Source organism: Coregonus clupeaformis, chromosome 9, assembly GCF_020615455.1.
Source record: "Coregonus clupeaformis isolate EN_2021a chromosome 9, ASM2061545v1, whole genome shotgun sequence".
Classification (NCBI taxonomy): domain Eukaryota; kingdom Metazoa; phylum Chordata; class Actinopteri; order Salmoniformes; family Salmonidae; genus Coregonus; species Coregonus clupeaformis.
The window spans coordinates 15,844,029-15,863,081 of record NC_059200.1 but is presented as its reverse complement, the minus strand read 5'-3'; the positions used below and the strand labels follow the sequence as shown (position 1 = coordinate 15,863,081).

General features: G+C 48.4%; 1 pseudogene; it reads left to right on the top strand.

The window, feature by feature from the left end:
- The window catches only part of LOC121574507, a 501,964-nt pseudogene that overhangs the window by 428,880 nt on the left and 54,031 nt on the right, over positions 1–19,053 (top strand).

The following is a 19,053-nucleotide window of genomic DNA, read 5'->3' as shown; positions in this document are numbered from 1 at the left end:
CGAAGGGATCTCAGAGTTAGCCATCCCTGAGACCGGGTTTGGTATCAAATCAAATCAAATCAAATCAAATTTTATTGGTCACATGTGCCGAATACAACAGGTGCAGACATTACAGTGAAATGCTTACTTACAGCCCTTAACCAACAGTGCATTTATTTTAAACAAAAAAAGTAAGAATAAAACAACAACAAAAAAAGTGTTGAGAAAAAAAGAGCAGAAGTAAAATAAAGTGACAGTAGGGAGGCTATATATACAGGGGGGTACCGTTGCAGAGTCAATGTGCGGGGGCACCGGCTAGTTGAGGTAGTTGAGGTAATATGTACATGTGGGTAGAGTTAAAGTGACTATGCATAAATACTTAACAGAGTAGCAGCAGCGTAAAAAGGATGGGGTGGGGGTCAGTGCAAATAGTCCGGGTAGCCATGATTAGCTGTTCAGGAGTCTTATGGCTTGGGGGTAGAAGCTGTTGAGAAGTCTTTTGGACCTAGACTTGGCACTCCGGTACCGCTTGCCGTGCGGTAGCAGAGAGAACAGTCTATGACTAGGGTGGCTGGAGTCTTTGACAATTTTGAGGGCCTTCCTCTGACACCGCCTGGTATAGAGGTCCTTGATGGCAGGAAGCTTTGCCCCAGTGATGTACTGGGCCGTACGCACTACCCTCTGTAGTGCCTTACATGCTGTAATCTCATACGTCTGTAAGGTTTTTGTGAGTATGGAACATTTCTGGGATCTTTTATTTCAGCTCATGAAACATGGGACCAACACTTTACATGTTGCATTTATATCTCATACGTCTTGTAAGTTAACATTGAAAGGTACGGTGGAAGTTTATACAGGAGGGCTATATAAACAAATATATAAACTAAAAGAGTGCTTCATAGAGGGCCAGCCTACTTTCTGATAGAGGATGCAGTGATGTGTACTGAACGTGTGCTGTGTTTGTGTTTTATATGTGTTGGTTAACCTTGTGCCGTTTGACCTTGAGGAGTCCAGGCCACAGTCGGCCTGCTGAGTGGAACACTAGTGCACTGGGCCGTATGCTGATGGGTGATGGTGATGCGGGGGACAGGGACGGCGTGCGGTGGGGGGATGAGGACATGGTTGGAGCCGGTGCTGGAGGCCAGATCGCTTTAGCCACTAAAGAGCAAAGCAGCGTAGCCTCCCACTCAAAATAAGCCCAGAACCTTTGAAGTGGTTCTCCCCTCTGTTCCCCTACCTCCCACTGCCCCTAACCCCCTCATAATCCATATTCACCTGGTCCGCTACCCCTAACCCCTTCATAATCCATATTCACCTGGTCCACTACCCCTAACCCCCTCATAATCCATATTCACCTGGTCCGCTGCCCCTAACCCCCTCCTAATCCATATTCACCTGGTCCGCTACCCCTAACCCCCTCATAATCCATATTCACCTGGTCCACTACCCCTAACCCCCTTCTAATCCATATTCACCTGGTCCACTACCCCTAACCCCCTCCTAATCCATATTCACCTGGTCCGTTGCCCCAACCCCCTCCTAATCCATATTCACCTGGTCCGTTGCCCCAACCCCCTCCTAATCCATATTCACCTGGTCCGCTACCCCCTAACCCCCCTCATAATCCATATTCACCTGGTCCGTTGCCCCAACCCCCTCCTAATCCATATTCACCTGGTCTGCTACCCCTAACCCCCTCATAATCCATATTCACCTGGTCCGCTGCCCCTAACCCCCTCCTAATCCATATTCACCTGGTCCGCTACCCCTAACCCCCTCCTAATCCATATTCACCTGGTCCGCTGCCCCTAACCCCTCCTAATCCATATTCACCTGGTCCCCCCCTCAGATCAGATCATTTGTTAACAAGGGGGCCACTGGCACTCCATTTCAGACAGCACCAACTATTCTCAATTTCCACGGTTAGCTAGTGGCAGGGGCCCATGTGACAGGCAGGGGCCCGTGTGTGTGTGTGTGTGTGTGTGTGTGTGTGTGCGTGTGTGTGTGTGTGTGTCTGTGTGTGTGTGTGTGTGTGTGTGTGTGTGTGTGTGTGTGTGTGTGTGTGTGTGTGTGTGTGTGTGTGTGTGTGTGTGTGTGTGTGTGTGTGTGTGTGTGTGTGTGTGTGTGTGTGTGTGTGTGTGTGTGTGTGTGTGTGTGTGTGAGAGTGCGTGCGAGCGAGGCCCTGTGTGTGATGGTGCCTGGCTGACGGACGGATGCTGAGCCACCAAGGGCAGGGCCTAATTACGGTGCATTGTGGGAGTCCATTATGCCAGTGCAGTGTGAGTGATCCCATTGACCTTGGCCTGACATTATAAGCTGTGTCTAATCTTTTCACTCTGTGTTTCTAACGCTTCCCTTCTTCCTTTCTCTCTTTTCCCCTCCCTCCCTCCGGCTGTCTTCGTCCTGCTGCCTGGTTAGCATCACAATGGGCCTCCCCCTCAACCCAGCGGCCGACTCGGCCCGCACGGCACGCCACGCTCTGTCTCTCATTGCCACCGCCAGACCACCGGCCTTCATTACAACCGTCGCCAGAGAGGTGAGGCCTGACCTGACCTCGTGTTTTTCATGTCCCCATGTTGTCTCCCCCGTACCTCTTTTCCTCTGGACATGGACTCTCTGCTGTCACCCTCCCCCCTCCTCCTACCCTCTCCACAGCTTCAGATAAATTATTCCTCTCCTTTATCAAATGCTCATTCATTTTTAATCCTTAAATAAATGATTAGGAATCAAATAAATTCATAATAATGACATATTCAATAGATAATACAATGAAATAAAAATGTTGTTTTTATTTTTTTGCTGTGTTAGGTCCACAGACACACAGCCATGCAAGCTAACTCCCAGTCGCAGCAGAATGTCCACACCACCTCTCTGACCCGGGCAAAGACAGAGATCCTCAGGGTCATAGATGTCCTCGTCGAGAAGATGCCCACTGACGTAGAGGACCTATTGGTCAAGGTGAGTGAGAGAGAGAGAGAGAGAGAGAGGGAGAGAGAGTGTATGTTTGTAGGTACAGTGTGTGTGTGGTGGGGGGGGGGTGGTCTGACTGACACCTAATGGTGGGAGGTGAGACTGTCTGAGACCTGGGATCTACAACAATGCCACGAATAAAGATTTGACTTTATTTTGACTACCTTTTAGTTTAGAATACGTGGCAGCAACATTAGTAGGAGGAAGGAAGTATGGAAGGCTGTTTATTGCTAGTTCTCTCTCTCCTTCCTCCTCTATGTAATGGATATCATCATGTACTGCATCGAAGGCTGAATGAGTGTTTCCCTGCTATCTGCTAGTGAGTAGTCATGTCCCGTGTGTGTTTCCCTGCTATCTGCTAGTGAGTAGTCATGTCCCGTGTTTGTTTCCCTGCTATCTGCTAGTGAGTAGTCATGTCCCGTGTGTGTTTCCCTGCTATCTGCTAGTGAGTAGTCATGTCCCGTGTGTGTTTCCCTGCTATCTGCTAGTGAGTAGTCATGTCCCGTGTTTGTTTCCCTGTTATCTGCTAGTGAGTAGTCATGTCCCGTGTGTGTTTCCCTGCTATCTGCTAGTGAGTAGTCATGTCCCGTGTGTGTTTCCCTGCTATCTGCTAGTGAGTAGTCATGTCCCGTGTGTGTTTCCCTGTTATCTGCTAGTGAGTAGTCATGTCCCGTGTTTGTTTCCCTGCTATCTGCTAGTGAGTAGTCATGTCCCGTGTGTGTTTCCCTGCTATCTGCTAGTGAGTAGTCATGTCCCGTGTGTGTTTCCCTGCTATCTGCTAGTGAGTAGTCATGTCCCGTGTTTGTTTCCCTGTTATCTGCTAGTGAGTAGTCATGTCCCGTGTGTGTTTCCCTGCTATCTGCTAGTGAGTAGTCATGTCCCGTGTGTGTTTCCCTGCTATCTGCTAGTGAGTAGTCATGTCCCGTGTGTGTGTTCTGTTTTTTCTCTGCTGTGTACTGTCACAGACACATCACAGTAGCATAGGTGATGCATCACAGTGCAACATGAAGTACCTACTAGTACATATTCATGCCTTGCCATAGAGAGCATAATTAGTCTCCTTTAAATTCTGATATTTGTAATAGCAGGAAAATGCCAAACTGAAAACGGTCGATCATTTGTTAGCTAAATATCATTGATTTCGTAAACCTCCATGGAAAAAGGAGAAAAGCTCCATGGCAGAAGGCAGCCATGACTAAAACGCTCCACCTCTCTTGTCTAGATCACATCGATCGGCAGCCATTTTAGATCAACTCTTCCGCATGGCCATTTCGAGTTAATAATATATAGCACAGTGAATGGTTAGTGGTGTTAGTAATGGTCTCTCTCTAACCGCTGTAGAATTGATGTACTGTTAGTGTGTTACTAACAAGACCTCAGAGAGGGAGAGAGAGACTATCTTGCCCTCTCATTTAGTTATAGGTTGATGAGGGGGAAGGGAGCGGGGTCTGGTTATCCCCTGGGGGCTGGTAGGGGTCAAGGGTCGGCCAACAGGTGACGGCCATTGGTGTGTGATGAATGAGCTCTGTGTGTTGTGTTCTGTGTTTCTACTCTGGTAGGTTCTCCACTGTGTATCCACTGTGTCTCTACTGTCTTCACTGTGTCGCTACTGTCTTCACTGTGTCTCTACTGTCTTCACTGTGTATCCACTGTGTCTCTACTGTCTTCACTGTGTCGCTACTGTCTTCACTGTGTCTCTACTGTCTTCACTGTGTCTCTACTGTCTTCACTGTGTCTCTACTGGTCTCTACTGTCTTCACTGTGTCTCTACTGTCTTCACTGTGTCTCTACTGTCTTCACTGTGTCTCTACTGGTCTCTACTGTCTTCACTGTGTCTCTACTGTCTTCACTGTGTCTCTACTGTCTTCACTGTGTCTCTACTGGTCTCTACTGTCTTCATTGTGTCTCTACTGTCTTCACTGTGTCTCTACTGTCTTCACTGTGTCTCTACTGTCTTCACTGTGTCTCTACTGGTCTCTACTGTCTTCACTGTGTCTCTACTGTCTTCACTGTGTCTCTACTGTCTTCACTGTGTCTCTACTGTCTTCACTGTGTCTCTACTGGTCTCTACTGTCTTCACTGTGTCTCTACTGTCTTCACTGTGTCTCTACTGTCTTAACTGTGTCTCTACTGTCTTCACTGTGTCTCTACTGGTCTCTACTGTCTTCATTGTGTCTCTACTGTCTTCACTGTGTCTCTACTGTCTTAACTGTGTCTCTACTGTCTTCACTGTGTCTCTACTGTCTTCACTGTGTCTCTACTGTCTTCACTGTGTCTCTACTGGTCTCTACTGTCTTCACTGTGTCTCTACTGGTCTCTACTGTCTTCACTGTGTCTCTACTGCCTTCACTGTGGTTCTACTGTCTTCACTGTGTCTCTACTGTCTTCACTGTGGTTCTACTGTCTTCACTGTGTCTCTACTGTCTTCACTGTGTCTCTACTGGTCTCTACTGTCTTCACTGTGTCTCTACTGGTCTCTACTGTCTTCACTGTGTCTCTACTGTCTTAACTGTGTCTCTACTGGTCTCTACTGTCTTCACTGTGTCTCTACTGGTCTCTACTGTCTTCACTGTGTCTCTACTGTCTTCACTGTGTCTCTACTGTCTTCACTGTGTCTCTACTGTCTTCACTGTGTCTCTACTGTCTTCACTGTGTCTCTACTGTTTTCACTGTGTCTCTACTGGTCTCTACTGTCTTCACTGTGTCTCTACTGGTCTCTACTGTCTTCACTGTGTCTCTACTGTCTTAACTGTGTCTCTACTGGTCTCTACTGTCTTCACTGTGTCTCTACTGGTCTCTACTGTCTTCACTGTGTCTCTACTGTCTTCACTGTGTCTCTACTGTCTTCACTGTGTCTCTACTGTTTTCACTGTGTCTCTACTTGTCTCTACTGTCTTCACTGTGTCTCTACTGGTCTCTACTGTCTTCACTGTGTCTCTAATGTCTTCACTGTGTCTCTACTGTCTTCACTGTGTCTCTACTGTCTTCACTGTGTCTCTACTGGTCTCTACTGTCTTCACTGTGTCTCTAATGTCTTCACTGTGTCTCTACTGTTTTCACTGTGGTTCTATGGTTTCTTCCTGTGTTTCTACCAGTGTTTCTACCAGTGTTTTCCATTGCAGTCATTTAACTGTGGCATGGTGCCACTGCAACATCAAAAAAATATGAAACATTGCTACTGGCGATAATGCTTATTGCTAATAGCATACCTGATAATATGGACCATGCATAGGCTACAATTTTAACAAATAATTGTACCAATATGTTATTCGGCTCATTTCTGGAGGTGGAAATTATATTATAGATGGTGTCAGCATCATTTAATTTAATTCATTTTGGAGTAGAATGTCCTTTTAAAAAGTCACCAAAACTGAGCTTCTCAGTCCTTCTACATAAAAGTTATCCGGGGGTGACCCTGGTCCGCTCCCCTGCCACACCGCCCCGCCCCGCCCGGCCCCCCGCCCCGCCCCGCACCCCCACCCCCCCACACACACTGCAAAAAGAAATCCAGAAGAAACACTGGTTACTACTGTGATTCTATTGTGTTTCCAATGTGCTTCTACTCTGTTTCAGGTTCTACATGGTGGGCTACTGCGACCGAAGTCACCGTATTGCCGTTGGGGCCTGCCAGGGCTCGGTTGCCCTCTATGACGTCCGCACGGGCAAGTGCCAGGTAAACACCTATATAACACCATACACCGCATGCACACACACTCCACTACCCTGCGCCTGTGCACCGATGAGCAGGGGGGGGGGGGGGTCAATTAATGTGAGAGAGGAGGGAAAGAAACACACCCTAGCAGACCAAAAGAGAGGCTGTGTTCCTGGAGAGGCCTGATCGATGCGGTGCTGTGAGGTGAGGTGGACTGTGAATGGGTCCAGAGTCAGCGGTGAGTAGAGGAGAATCTCCCCAGTGCAGGCAGGTGCCCCCCTCTCCTGCCCCCTCCTCCTGCCCCCCTCTCCTGCCTTCTCCTCCTGCCCCCCTCTCCTGCCTTCTCCTCCTAACCCTCTCTCCTGTCCCCCTCTCCTGTCCCCCTCTCCTGTCCCCCTCTCCTACCCCCCTCTCCTGTCCCCCTCTCCTGTCCCCCTCTCCTGTCCCCCTCTCCTACCCCCCTCTCCTGTCCCCTCCTTCTGCATGCCCTCCTGCACCCTCCTCCTACCCCGCTATCCTGCCCCCCTCTCCTACCCCCCCATCCTGTCCCCCCCCTACCTACCTCCTGCCCCCCTTTCCTGTCCCCTCCTCCTGCCCCCCTCTCCTGCCCCCTCCTCCTGCCCCCCTCCTACCCCCCAATCCTGCCCCCCTCCTGTCCCCCCTCTCCTTCCCCCTCCTACCCCCTATCCTGCCCCCCCTCCTGTCCCCCTCTCCTACCCCCCTCCTACCCCCCTATCCTGCCCCCCCTCCTGTCCCCCTCTCCTACCCCTCTCTCGTACTCCTCTCTCCTATCTCTCCAGCCAGGGGCACCTGTGAGTCAGGGTGATAGGAAGGATCAATAATTTAGCAGCAGGGGGGCAGGAGCTGTGGCATGGTGGACAGGAAGTAAGGTTGGTGGGCATGAAGATTGGTACAGGGGGGTGTGAGGCCAGAGTCACCCTGCATGGCAGGAGGGAGTGGAGCACAGGGCAGGGTCTCCTCTCACCTCCACTGCTCTGCTCTCCTCTCCGTCTGAGAGGACAGGGGCAGCAGGGAAGAGAGGCCTGGAGTGGCACCGGCCCAGTTATCGATCAGGGAGGTGCTGAGGTGGACTCACTGGGCTATGCTGGGACTGGATGCACTGTAGCGTAGTGGTTTGTAGTGGGCTGTGGGGGCTGTGGGGTTAGTGTTGGACTGTGGGGTTAGCGTTGGGCTGTGGGGTTAGCATTGGACTGTGGGGTTAGCGTTGGACTGTGGGGTTAGCGTTGGGCTGTGGGGTTAGCGTTGGACTGTGGGGTTAGCGTTGGACTGTGGGGTTAGCGTTGGACTGTGGGGTTAGCGTTGGACTGTGGGGTTAGCGTTGGACTGTGGGGTTAGCGTTGGACTGTGGGGTTAGCGTTGGACTGTGGGGTTAGTATTGGGATGTGGGGTTAGTGTTGGACTGTGGGGTTAGTGTTGGACTGTGGGTTTAATGTTGGACTGTGGGGTTAGTATTGGGATGTGGGGTTAGTGTTGGACTGTGGGGTTAGTGTTGGACTGTGGGGTTAGCGTTGGACTGTGGGGTTAGCGTTGGACTGTGGGGTTAGCGTTTGGACTGTGGGGTTAGCGTTGGACTGTGGGGTTAGCGTTGGACTATGGGGTTAGCGTTGAACTGTGGGGTTAGCGTTGGACTGTGGGGTTAGCGTTGGACTGTGGGGTTAGCGTTGGACTGTGGGGTTATTATTGGGATGTGGGGTTAGTGTTGGACTGTGGGGTTAGTGTTGGACTGTGGGTTTAATGTTGGACTGTGGGGTTAGTATTGGGATGTGGGGTTAGTGTTGGACTGTGGGGTTAGTGTTGGACTGTGGGGTTAGCATTGGACTGTGGGGTTAGCGTTGGACTGTGGGGTTAGCGTTGGACTGTGGGGTTAGCGTTGGACTGTGGGGTTAGCGTTGGACTGTGGGGTTAGCGTTGGACTGTGGGGTTAGCGTTGGACTGTGGGGTTAGCGTTGGACTGTGGGGTTAGCGTTGGACTGTGGGGTTAGCGTTGGACTGTGGGTTTAGTGTTGGACTGTGGGTTTAGTGTTGGACTGTGGGTTTAGTGTTGGACTGTGGGTTTAGCGTTGGACTGTGGGGTTAGCGTTGGACTGTGGGGTTAGCGTTGGACTGTGGGTTTAGTGTTGGACTGTGGGGTTAGCGTTGGACTGTGGGGTTAGCGTTGGTCTGTGGGGTTAGCGTTGGACTGTGGGGTTAGCGTTGGACTGTGGGTTTAGCGTTGGACTGTGGGTTTAATGTTGGACTGTGGGGTTAGTATTGGGCTATGGGGTTAGTGTTGGACTGTGGGGTTAGCGTTGGACTGTGGGGTTAGCGTTGGACTGTGGGGTTAGCGTTGGACTGTGGGGTTAGCGTTGGACTGTGGGGTTAGCGTTGGACTGTGGGTTTAGTGTTGGACTGTGGGGTTAGCGTTGGACTGTGGGGTTAGCTTTGGACTGTGGGGTTAGCGTTGGACTGTGGGGTTAGCGTTGGACTGTGGGGTTAGAGTTGGACTGTGGGGTTAGCGTTGGACTGTGGGGTTAGCGTTGGACTGTGGGGTTAGCGTTGGACTGTGGGGTTAGCGTTGGTCTGTGGGGTTAGCGTTGGACTGTGGGGTTAGCGTTGGACTGTGGGGTTAGCGTTGGACTGTGGGGTTAGCGTTGGACTGTGGGGTTAGCGTTGGACTGTGGGTTTAGTGTTGGACTGTGGGGTTAGTGTTGGACTGTGGGGTTAGCGTTGGACTGTGGGGTTAGCGTTGGACTGTGGGGTTAGTGTTGGGCTGTGGGGTTAGCATTGGGCTGTGGGGTTAGCGTTGGACTGTGGGGTTAGCGTTGGGCTGTGGGGTTAGCTTTGGACTGTGGGGTTAGCGTTGGACTGTGGAGTTAGCGATGGACTGTGGGTTTAATGTTGGACTGTGGGGTTAGTATTGGGATGTGGGGTTAGTGTTGGACTGTGGGGTTAGTGTTGGACTGTGGGGTTAGCATTGGACTGTGGGGTTAGCGTTGGACTGTGGGGTTAGCGTTGGACTGTGGGGTTAGCGTTGGACTGTGGGGTTAGCGTTGGACTGTGGGGTTAGCGTTGGACTGTGGGGTTAGCGTTGGACTGTGGGGTTAGCGTTGGACTGTGGGGTTAGCGTTGGGCTGTGGGGTTAGCGTTGGGCTGTGGGGTTAGTGTTGGGCTGTAGGGCGAAAGGGGTCCATGAACTGTTGGTTTCCTCTGTAGTGTGGAGGAGGTCATCTCTGTGTCTGTCTGTCTGTCTGTCTGTCTGTCTGTCTGTCTGTCTGTCTGTCTGTGTCTGTCTGTCTGTGTATCGCGCTCGCTCTCTCCAAGTATGGGTAGCTGCAGCCCAATATGGCGACCGGGGTATGGGTGAGTGGGTGTGTCTAAAGGAGTGTATGGTAGTGTGGTCAAGATACCAGAATTTTTACTTTGATACCAAGGTTCAGGTTCAGTTTCACGATACTTGATTCCAGTTTTAGCATCACGATACACGATACCATCACAATACACAATACCAGGTTTAGGATCACGATACACGATACCATCACAATACCAGGTTTAGTATCACAATACTCGATACCAGGTTTGCCCTGAGGTTCTTCCCACTGGGCAGCTGTATCACGGTCGTGTCGCCCCTAGTCGCTTTCTCTCCATATCTCTCTCTTCTCTCTCTCCTCTCTCTCTCTCTTCTCTCTCTCTCTCCTCTCTCTCTCGCTCTTTCTCTTCTCTCTCTCCTCTCTCTCGCTCTTTCTCTTCTCTCTCTCCTCTCTCTCTCTTCTCTCTCGCTCTCTCTCCTCTCTCTCTCTTCTCTCTCTCTCTCCTCTCTCTCTTCTCTCTCTCTCTCTCCTCTCTCCTCTCTATCTCTCTCCTCTCTCTCTCTCTCTCTCTCTCTCTCTCTCTCTCTCTCTCTCTCTCTCTCTCTCTCTGGTAGCTGAGATTAGGTGGGTAGAGGTGGTGCTGCGCTGAGATGCCCCAGAAACAGGCGCTTTCATCTCTGCAAACTAGTGATCCTCCAGCTTCCACTTAGCCTATCACGTCCCAGATGGCACCCTATTATCTATATAGTGCACTTATTTTGACTATATTCCTATGGGCCCTGGTCAAAAGTAGTGCACTACGTAGGGAATAGTTTGCCATTTGGGATGCATCCAATTTCTGGAGTCATCCCCCCTCACAATGGGCATCTACAAGAAACACTAGGGTTTTTACTGAGAAATACCGCGACACACACCAGATTCTTTCTTTAAACGAGAGGAGAGGAGAACAGAGATGTTGCACTTAAGCTCAGGCTTATGGTACATTTAGAGGTATACACAGAAGTGTCCAGGGTTAGCAGCATGAGTGGGGAGCTAACGCGATGCAGCCCAGCCTCCCAGTGAGTTCAGAGGTTCCTCAGGACAGCCTAGAGCTAGCAGTGTGTAAGCGCGGAGCTGGCACGGGGGGCGCTTTCACAATAAAGGGACATCGGCTGTGCTGGTAGACAGACCTCAATCAGCAGACGACGTGAGACACATTTGATAGAAGTACCGAAAGTAAAAAAAAAAAAAAAAAATCTAGTGCCGAACAGTTGTTTTGCTATTGGAAAATCACAGAGCTTTCGGTGTACCGTGCAAACGCTAATGTATGGAAAGCGAATCAGCTAATTGCCACTCAAGACCGTTTTGCATGGCTGATTGAGCGACAGGAAGAGTCGATAAGCCTGGCGACCAGTACACCGGTGTTGGATCGAGGTGCCAGCCGACCAGTACACCGGTGTTGTATCGAGGTGCCAGCCGACCAGTACACCGGTGTTGTATCGAGGTGCCAGCCGACCACTGAGGCATACAGTATTTGGGTCTTTCTATAAATAAAGGGGCCAATGTGTGACATTAGGATCAAAATGGTTTGATATACATTTACATTTGAGTCATTTAGCAGACGCTCTTATCCAGAGCGACTTACAGTTGGTGAATGCATACAGTAAATGTTTTCATACTGGCCCCCCCGTGGGAATCGAACCCACAACCCTGGCGTTGCAAGCGCCATGCTCTACCAACTGAGCTACACGGGGCTCATTTAAATATGATTTTGGTGCAGCTTCACATGTGTATTTACAGGAATAAGAGTCAAGATGGGCACAATGAGACCATAACTCCTAGCAACAACAAAACATCTACATGTCATTCAAAATGTCACATGAAACATGGACACCGCGTGTTTCTTTGTCCTGCCTAGTAGCAGGTCTGTTGGTGCTTTAGTCAACTTCTCTAGCATTTATAGCCATGCTGAACCTTCCGGAAGATTGAAAAAGATCAACAACAGCATTTCTACACTACATGACCAAAAGTATGTGGACACATGCTCGTCGAAACATCTCATTCCAAAATCATGGGCATTAATATGGAGTTGGTCCCCCTTTGCTGCTATAACAGCCTCCACTCTTCTGGGAAGGATTTCCACTAGATGTTGGAACATCGCTGCAGGGACTTGCTTCCATTCAGCTACAAGAGCATTAGTGAGGTAGGGCACTGATGTTCCATATGTGTTCCAATTCATCTCAAAGGTGTTCGATGGGGTTGAGGTCAGGGCTCTGTGCAGACCAGTCAAGTTCTTCCACACCGATCTCGACAAACCATTTATTTATGGACCTCGCTTTGTGCATGGGGGCATTGTCATCCTGAAACAGGGAAGGGCTTTCCCCAAACTGTTGCCACAAAGTTGGAAGCACAGAATCATCTAGAATGTAATTGTATGCTGTAGCGTTACGATTTCCCTTCACTGGAACTAAGGGGCCTAGCCCGAACCATGAAAAACAGCCCCAGACCATTATTCCTCCTCCACCAAACTTTACAGTTGGTTGTGTCTCCGGCAGTAGCTGACGTGGCAAGTAGGATAGCAGCCTACATAAGAAATAACTAATATTGATACCGTCTAGATCTCACCTTGATACCTATACAGTCTACTCAATGGGGAGGGGATGAACGGCAACAACACCGGGACACTGTGTCCTTCGATCCCGTCGACTGTCCCGCAAACGGTGTGGGAAGTAGCTACCTACTAGCCAATGTCAGGGTGACAGTCACAGTAAGCACAAGCATACAATGCATACAAGCAACAGCACACCCATCATCAGTAGGCACACACACACACACACCATGTATAGTATATCTCCCCTCTGGCCTATAGTGCCTTGCACTAGCTAAAGCTTCTTATCAGCTGTCATTTAGTTTCCTTTATCTCTCCTCTCCCAAAGCCTCCACGTGTTCCTCTGCTGTCTCTACCTCCTCAGGGTGGTTCAGAGCAGAGAAAATATGGTTTTAGACCTCTAAAATAGTAGCTGCATGAAATGTGATGTTTTCTAATGTCTCAGGCTTTTCTTGTGTTCGTACAGCAGGTTGATATGAGATGGTTTAGATGGTTATAAGCATGGTATGATGGTAATGATATTTGGACTGTATTTGGTGTAAAATCACAAAGGACTTTAGACCTTTAAAAGACTATGTAGTGAATGTGAGCTGGTCGGCAGACTTCGACTGTGATACTGTAGGACTACTAGAGTGATATCCTGTAGGACTACTAAAGTGATATCCTGTAGGACTACTAAAGTGATATCCTGTAGGACTACTAGAGTGATATACTGTAGGATTACTGAAGTGATATCCTGTAGGACTACTAAAGTGATATACTGTAGGACTACTAAAGTGATATCCTGTAGGACTACTAAAGTGATATCCTGTAGGACTACTAGAGTGATATCCTGTAGGACTACTAAAGTGATATCCTGTAGGACTACTAAAGTGATATCCTGTAGGACTACTAGAGTGATATCCTGTAGGACTACTAAAGTGATATCCTGTAGGACTACTAGAGTGATATCCTGTAGGACTACTAAAGTGATATCCTGTAGGACTACTAGAGTGATATCCTGTAGGACTACTAAAGTGATATCCTGTAGGACTACTAGAGTGATATCCTGTAGGACTACTAGAGTGATATCCTGTAGGACTACTAGAGTGATATCCTGTAGGACTACTAAAGTGATATCCTGTAGGACTACTAGAGTGATATCCTGTAGGACTACTAAAGTGATATCCTGTAGGACTACTAGAGTGATATCCTGTAGGACTACCAAAGTGATATACTGTAGGACTACTAGAGTGATATCCTGTAGGACTACTAAAGTGATATCCTGTAGGACTACTAAAGTGATATACTGTAGGACTACTAAAGTGATATACTGTCGGACTACTAAAGTGATATCCTGTAGGACTACTAAAGTGATATCCTGTAGGACTACTAAAGTGATATCCTGTAGGACTACTAAAGTGATATCCTGTAGGACTACTAAAGTGATATACTGTAGGACTACTAAAGTGATATACTGTAGGACTACTAAAGTGATATCCTGTAGGACTACTAAAGTGATATCCTGTAGGACTACTAAAGTGATATCCTGTAGGACTACTAAAGTGATATCCTGTAGGACTACTAGAGTGATATCCTGTAGGACTACTAAAGTGATATCCTGTAGGACTACTAAAGTGATATCCTGTAGGACTACTAGAGTGATATCCTGTAGGACTACTTAAGTGATATCCTGTAGGACTACTAAAGTGATATCCTGTAGGACTACTAAAGTGATATCCTGTAGGACGACTAAAGTGATATCCTGTAGGACTACTAAAGTGATATCCTGTAGGACTACTAAAGTGATATCCTGTAGGACTACTAAAGTGATATCCTGTAGGACTACTAAAGTGATATACTGTAGGACTACTAAAGTGATATACTGTAGGACTACTAAAGTGATATACTGTAGGACTACTAAAGTGATATCCTGTAGGACTACTAAAGTGATATCCTGTAGGACTACTAAAGTGATATCCTGTAGCACTACTAAAGTGATATCCTGTAGGACTACTAAAGTGATATCCTGTAGGACTACTAGAGTGATATCATGTAGGACTACTAGAGTGATATCCTGTAGGACTACTAAAGTGATATACTGTAGGACTACTAAAGTGATATCCTGTAGGACTACTAGAGTGATATACTGTAGGACTACTAAAGTGATATCCTGTAGGACTACTAAAGTGATATCATGAAGGACTACTAGAGTGATATACTGTAGGACTACTAAAGTGATATACTGTAGGACTACTAAAGTGATATCCTGTAGGACTACTAAAGTGATGTCCTGTAGGACTACTAGAGTGATATACTGTAGGACTACTAGAGTGATATACTGTAGGACTACTAAAGTGATATCCTGTAGGACTACTAAAGTGATATCCTGTAGGACTACTAAAGTGATATCCTGTAGGACTACTAAAGTGATATCCTGTAGGACTACTAAAGTGATATCCTGTAGGACTACTAAAGTGATGTACTGTAGGACTACTAAAGTGATATCCTGTAGGACTACTAGAGTGATATACTGTAGGACTACTAAAGTGATATCCTGTAGGACAGGGGTAGGCAACCCTGGTCCTGGAGTGCCGATGGTACTTCATGTTTTTGATTTAACCGACCTGGAAGACCAGGTGTTGAATTTAGGCAGTCAATTATCTCAATTAGATCAGTTGGTCAGGGCTGCGTTCAGTGCATAAAAACTTAATTGAACGGAAGTGGTGCTGTACTGAACGACGAGTTGAAAAACGTGGAAGGGTTGGGTTGTGGGTTCAAAATGCACCGCTGCCCTTTAAATACGTCACTCGTAGCTTCAAGCCACACCCACGGCACACCCACTGAACGGAGCAAACATATCTCAAAGTCTGTTCAAGAATGTACAAGAAAGTTTTAGGAAAATGTGTCGCTCAGTACTGAACTGAACGCACCCCTGGTTGAGGGCCTAGTTGGAACAAAATCCTGCAGTACCTGCGGCACTCCAGGAACAGGGTTACCTTCCCCTGGTTTACCTGCAGCACTCCAGGAACAGGGTTACCGTCCCCTGGTTTACCTGCAGCACTCCAGGAACAGGGTTACCTACCCCTGGTTTACCTGCAGCACTCCAGGAACAGGGTTACCTACACCTGCTGTAGGACTATAGGAGAATACTTACTAGTAAATCTGAAAACCTCAATAATTATTATATGAAGAAAAATACATTTAAGAAATGAAAAAATACAAAATAAAAGTTATTGATTTGTAAGTAGATTCATATTTAATGTTTAATAAAAATAGCTTTTGTAGTGTAAATGTTTTTTTAATTGAGTGTAGCTATACAGAGGCATCAACACAGTGGCCTGTCTGTACTCTCTCTGTTATGTGACTAATATTTAACCAAAATGATGTCAGAGAGGGCGGATCTATCTGGCTGTAATTTGTCTGTTATTGATCCAGTGAATAACACTTGCAACAAAACCGCTAGAGTACAACAGAGGAGGCCATTTATTTCTAATAACAATGGTGCCCCCTGCTCACCCTTTATCAGGTAGATGGCTGTGTCAAATCAAATCAAATTTTATTGGTCACATACACATATTTAGCAGATGTTATTGTGGGTGTAGCAAAATGCTTGTGTTCTTAGCTCCAACAGTGCAGTAATATCTAACAATTCACAACAATACACACAAATCTAAAAGTAAAAGAATGGAATTAAGAAATATATAAATATTAGGACGAGCAATGTCGGAGTGGCATTGACTAAAATACAGTAGAATAGAATACAGTATATACAGTGAGGGGAAAAAAGTATTTGATCCCCTGCTGATTTTGTACGTTTGCCCACTGACAAAGAAATGATCAGTCTATAATTTTAATGGTAGGTTTATTTGAACAGTGAGAGACAGAATAACAACAAAAAAATCCAGAAAAACACATGTCAAAAATGTTATAAATTGATTTGCATTTTAATGAGGGAAATAAGTATTTGACCCCCTCTCAATCAGAAAGATTTCTGGCTCCCAGGTGTCTTTTATACAGGTAACGAGCTGAGATTAGGAGCACACTCTTAAAGGGAGTGCTCCTAATCTCAGTTTGTTACATGTATAAAAGACACCTGTCCACAGAAGCAATCAATCAATCAGATTCCAAACTCTCCACCATGGCCAAGACCAAAGAGCTCTCCAAGGATGTCAGGGACAAGATTGTAGACCTACACAAGGCTGGAATGGGCTACAAGACCATCGCCAAGCAGCTTGGTGAGAAGGTGACAACAGTTGGTGCGATTATTCGCAAATGGAAGAAACACAAAATAACTGTCAATCTCCCTCGGCCTGGGGCTCCATGCAAGATCTCACCTCGTGGAGTTGAAATGGTCATGAGAACGGTGAGGAATCAGCCCAGAACTACACGGGAGGATCTTGTCAATGATCTCAAGGCAGCTGGGACCATAGTCACCAAGAAAACAACTGGTAACACACTACGCCGTGAAGGACTGACATCCTGCAGCGCCCGCAAGGTCCCCCTGCTCAAGAAAGCATATATACAGGCCCGTCTGAAGTTTGCCAATGAACATCTGAATGATTCAGAGGAGAACTGGGTGAAAATGTTGTGGTCAGATGAGATCAAAATCAAGCTCTTTGGCATCAACTCAACTCGCCGTGTTTGGAGGAGGAGGAATGCTGCCTATGACCCCAAGAACACCATCCCCACCGTCAAACATGGAGGTGGAAACATGCTTTGGGGGTGTTTTTCTGCTAAGGGGACAGAACAACTTCACTGCATCAAAGGGACAATGGACGGCGCCATGTACCGTCCAATCTTGTACCGTTGTTTTGAATGGTGATTGATTAGAGAAGGGCTATCGTACCGTAGAGCTAACAGTCAATGACCCCTAGCCTCCCTCTATCCCTCCCTCCCTCCATCCCTCCATCCCTCCACCCCTCCACCCCTCCATCCCTCCACCCCTCCATCCCTCCATCCCTCCACCCTCCATCCATCTCTCTATCCCTCCACCCCTCCACCCCTCCACCCCACCCCTCCACCCCTCCATCCCTCTATCCCTCCATCCCTCCACCCTCCATCCCTCCACCCCTCCATCTCTCTATCCCTCCACCCCCTCCATCCCTCCATCCCTCCATCCCTCCATCCCTCCACCCCCTCCATCTCTCTATCCCTCCACCCCTCCATCCCTCCATCCCTCCATCCCCCATCCCTCTATCCCTCCACCCCTCCACCCCTCCATCCCCTCCATCCCTCCATCCCTCCATCCCTCCATCCCTCCTTCCCTCCATCCCTCCATCCCTCCATCCCTCCTTCCCTCCATCCCTCCATCCCTCTATCCCTCCACCCCTCCACCCCTCCATCCCTCCACCCCCTCCATCCCTCCATCCCTCCACCCCTCCACCCCTCCATCCCTCTATCCCTCCACCCCTCCATCCCTACACCCCTCCATCCCTCTATCCCTCCTTCCCTCTCTCACCCACCACCAACAGAGAGTCAGATGGGGAGGATTTAAAACAAACAAAGTGTTTACCTGGCAGATGGACCAGCCCACTGTGTTTGTGTGCTGTTGTGTTATTGAACATTGGAAAAGCACCGCCTTGTTTCTCCACAGCAGTTTGTAGATATCGGACCCTCTCCTCCCAACACACCCCTCCCACCGATTCATCGCTGTGCTCGGCGGATAGTACCATTCTGGCAAACCATACGCCCGTGTGTTTGCAGTCAAAAGGATTTTGCCACAGAGGACAGAACTTTTCCTCCCTACCTCCCTCTCTTCTTCTCTCTCTTCTGACATGTTTAAACAAGGCCGTGTTTTTATCACATGGATTAGTCTCTGAAGGCTAGGCCTCCACCGAGGGCAGAGTATTGTACTGAAGCACCTTCCTTCACCCTGGTGATACGAAGTAGAATATATCCCCTATTCCGGGGTCTTTTTTTAAAAGTGTTTGATACGCTCAGCAATAGCTTGGCAAGGAAGTTGAAATTTAAAAAATGACATTTTTGGGTCCTTTTTTTGTAATATTGATGGCATATTGTTGTAAATAGAGCAGGGTCGGTGTCCTTTCCTTGGCCGTATCGATTCGCCCTTCAGCTGTTGGAGGAGGAGAGGAGGAGAGGGGAGAGAAAAGGAGAGAAGAGGAGAGAAGAGGGGGTGAGAGAGTGGAGAGGAGGGGGTGAGGGGAGAGAGAGTGGAGAGGAGGTGGTGAGGGGAGAGGAGAGGGGTGAGGGAGAGAGAGTGGAGAGGAGGTGATGAGGGAGAGAGAGTGGAGAGAAGGGGGGTGAGTGGAGAGAGAGTGGAGAGGAGGGGGTGAGGGAGAGAGAGAGAAGAGGAGGGAGTGAGGGGAGAGAGAGAGGGGGTGAGGGAGAGAGTGGAGAGGAGGGGGTGAGGGGGAGAGAGAGGAGAGGAGGGGGTGAGGGGAGAGAGAGAGGAGAGGAGGGGGTGAGGGGAGAGAGAGTGGAGAGGGGGGGGTGAGGGGAGAGAGAGAGGAGAGGAGGGGGTGAGGGGAGAGAGAGAGGAGAGGAGGGGGTGAGGGGAGAGAGAGTGGAGAGGGGGCGAGGTAAAGCAGGGACTCTGCTGTTGATAATCCACACAA